The sequence below is a fragment of the Sinocyclocheilus rhinocerous genome, unplaced genomic scaffold, assembly GCF_001515625.1.
Source record: "Sinocyclocheilus rhinocerous isolate Xijiao unplaced genomic scaffold, SAMN03320098_v1.1 scaffold2298, whole genome shotgun sequence".
In the NCBI taxonomy this organism is placed as follows: Eukaryota; Metazoa; Chordata; class Actinopteri; order Cypriniformes; family Cyprinidae; genus Sinocyclocheilus; species Sinocyclocheilus rhinocerous.
In genome coordinates this window covers 381209-384618 of record NW_015627548.1, presented here as the reverse complement: position 1 = coordinate 384618, position 3410 = coordinate 381209, and the positions used below count along the sequence as shown (strand labels likewise).

The following is a 3410-nucleotide window of genomic DNA, read 5'->3' as shown; positions in this document are numbered from 1 at the left end:
AAATCATTCTAATATGCTGATTTGCTGCTCGAGAAACATTTCTGATTATTATCAATGTTGAAAACAGTCGTGCAGCACAATATTTTTGTGGAAACTGTGATGCATTTTATTTTTAGGATTCACAGATGAATAGAAAGTTCAAAAGAACAGCATTTATTTGAAATATAAATATTTTGTAACATTCGAAATGTCTTTACTGTCACTTTTAAACAATTTAATGTGTCCTTGATGAGTAAAAGTGCAAATTTCTTTCAAAAGCATAACATTTTAATTACGCTAAACTTTTGAACTGCAGTGTACATTTGCTCGATTTAAATATTTCCAACAATATATCGAAATGGCATGTAGATGTGTAGCTTTGTAGTTATGAAGAAAACATCATAAATATGGCAGCTTCCCCCAGTAGTCCCTACTTCATAAACCTGCTTTATATCTCAACATGTGAATATGGCAGTGCTGAGTGACGGCATTAAGCGAGTTGTTCTCGGAATTTTGAATTAAAGCAAAAGTTAAAAAAAATAATTAATAATTGTGAAATATCACCTTTTTATTGTGTGGGGAGGTTCTTTTTTTTTTTTATTTATATATATATATATATATATATATATATATATATATATATATATATATATATATATATATTGTGAGAATGTAAACTCAGAAATCAGAGAAAACAAAGTTAGAATTCCAAATGGAATGGAATTCCTATTGAATCTGAACAGAATTATCATTTTGGTCACACTTTATTTTGATCCACTTTCAATCTGTCCACTTCAGACATTACTATAAGTGATTTTGCAACTACATGTCAAATAACTAGAGTATTAGTAGACTAGGTCATGGTCAGGGTTAGGGTTAGTAGAATAAGTTAACATGTAGTTGCAAAGTTACCTATAGAATGGTCATCAAAATACAGTGTCAGCAGATATTAAGCAGACAGTCACTAATACTCTAATGACTGCTAGTTGACATGTAGTTACTAATAGCTAGTAAAAGGTCTAAAGGAGACCATCAAAATAAAATATTATTATTATATAACTGAGATATCATTGTGGTTTTAGTATTTTAAATTTGTTTTTGCTTTTGTATTTTACATTGTCATTTTAAATTTAAGTTATTAAAGTTTTAGTCATTTTCTTGTGTTTTTGTTGATTTTATTAGTTTGTTATTTAGTTTTATTCATTTTTATTTCAGCTTTAGTTTGAGTTATGTTAGCACATCAAGTTAAACTGAATGACAAAAGGACAGTTTTCTTGCTTCCAGCTAGATCAATATTGACGATCTAGAGTAAGAATGGAATGTCAGATGGACAGGTGTTTGTGTGAAGAGCGCTCCTCAGCTGATATCCGAGCTCTGGGAGCCTAACGAGCGCCAGCGGCCCCGGAGCACAGCCGTCTGATAGACCATCAGCTCCTAATGCCACATCAGCTTCACCACACATGCTGGAGCAGCACTCCTCCTCACCGTAGAACCAGGCGATGCCGACGGCCTCAATCAGCACTCCAAACAGAATCGATGTCCCGGCGGCTAAGTGGTCCAACAGCGTGAACACATAGATGCCCCCCTGCAGAGAGACAGAGAGACGAGACCGGATCAAGACCCCACACCAGACGCTCTTCATAATCAGATGGAAGCTCATTAGAGGAGCATTGTGTCTCACGTACGTTTGTGACACAGATGAGAGAGATGAGGAACGTGGAGACCACGATGAAGAGCGTGAAGAGCTCACGATGTTTGTGCAGGAACTTGAATTCGTCGATGAGTCCCGTGATCACAGACTCCATCCCTCCCATCTGAAAAACAGCGTACAGCGCTGGCGTTTATCAGAACTGAGAGCACTCTACGTCAGCTTCCATTCACTGCATCTCTACAGCAGTATCCCTCACTCAGGTCCACTTTGACCCAGAAGAGACATAACAATTTGTAAAAAAAAAAAAATTATAAAATAAATGTAGTAAGGGTGATTTTGAACCTAGGTATGTATTGGAATATGCATGGAGTGCCAGGAATATTTTGGCAAAATTATCTATAATTTTTAATTTATTCTTTTTAATCTAATATATATATATATAAAATTTATTATTTAGTCCAAAATCTTTCTTAAAATATATTGTGTTTTCCCCACATCTCACACACTTTTGGAACTTAATTTTTATTTGTTTATTTATTTATTCATTCATTCGTTCATTCGTTCGTTCATTCATTCATCTGAAAGTGAAAGTTTATGCAAGTAAAATTAATTTATAGAGTAAATTCATTTATACAGAGAGTAATATTTATGTTGTTTTAATTGTTTACATTTTTTTTTTTTTAAATTAATATGTAGGTTTCATACATTTTGACTGTTTTTGAGCAATCATTACTTAAATTCAAAGGAATTTCATTAAATTCTGTTCATTCCAATGGGTTAATACTGGTGATTTTTTTTATTATATGTTCTTATACATTTCATACAATTATATATTCAAATACGATTTCTCATCTACTAACTTTCTGAAAATAATTGAAATTGAAAATTTCGATTTTTTTTTTAAATTTCAAATTACACACAAACCAAAAAAAAAAAAGAATGAAATTGAAAATTTCGATTTTTTTTTTAAATTTCAAAATAACAAAAAAAAAAAAAAAAAAAAAAGATGCAATATATATATATAATTTGCATTATGTGTGTGTGTGTGTGTGTGTGTGGTTCATGTGTAATTAGAAATGTCAAACTATTTCTTAATTTACAAAAAGTGTGAACATGCAGTAATAACATGGCAATGACATGGTAACATTCAAAACTGAATTTGTTATTCACATTCACTCATTAATGAGAAGTTACTGATCAGATACAATATAGTTTTAAATAAAAAAAATATTAAGTTATGACAGGTTCAATGATTCTTCAGGTCCAGATGGATCTGTAATGTGAAAAGAGTCTAGAGACTTCTGAATGCTTTATGAGTGTTAAAACTGCACAAATCTGTACTGACAAACTCTCCTGTTTGAGATCAGATCAGACGAGATCCTGAGACTCACAGCGCTGTCGATTCCCAGAGTCAGCAGCATGATGAAGAAGATCACAGCCCACACTGATGAACCCGGCAGTGTAGCAATGGCTTCTGGGTAAATAATGAACACCAGACCAGGACCTGGAGACAAGCAAACAGCAAAGACTCAACACCTCCACACCATACACTGCGTTACAAACCGCAGAGAGCGGCTCTGAAGATACTGTATTAATATAGAAGTTATTTGAATATCACAATCATATCAATTCCAGTTATACACCGACATACTGTTTTTAAAAAAAAAATGCAATAACTAAAAAGCATGCGGGCATCTGTTCATTCTGTGTGTGTGTGTGTGTGTGTGTGAGGGTGTGTGTGTGAGAGTGTGTGAGTGTGTGAGTGTGTGTGTGTGTGTGT

The 3410-nt window shown here is 33.4% G+C and overlaps 1 pseudogene; it reads right to left on the bottom strand.

The window, feature by feature from the left end:
- LOC107730943 (sodium-dependent dopamine transporter-like) overlaps positions 1 to 3410 on the bottom strand; it is a 17229-nt pseudogene that overhangs the window by 2189 nt on the left and 11630 nt on the right.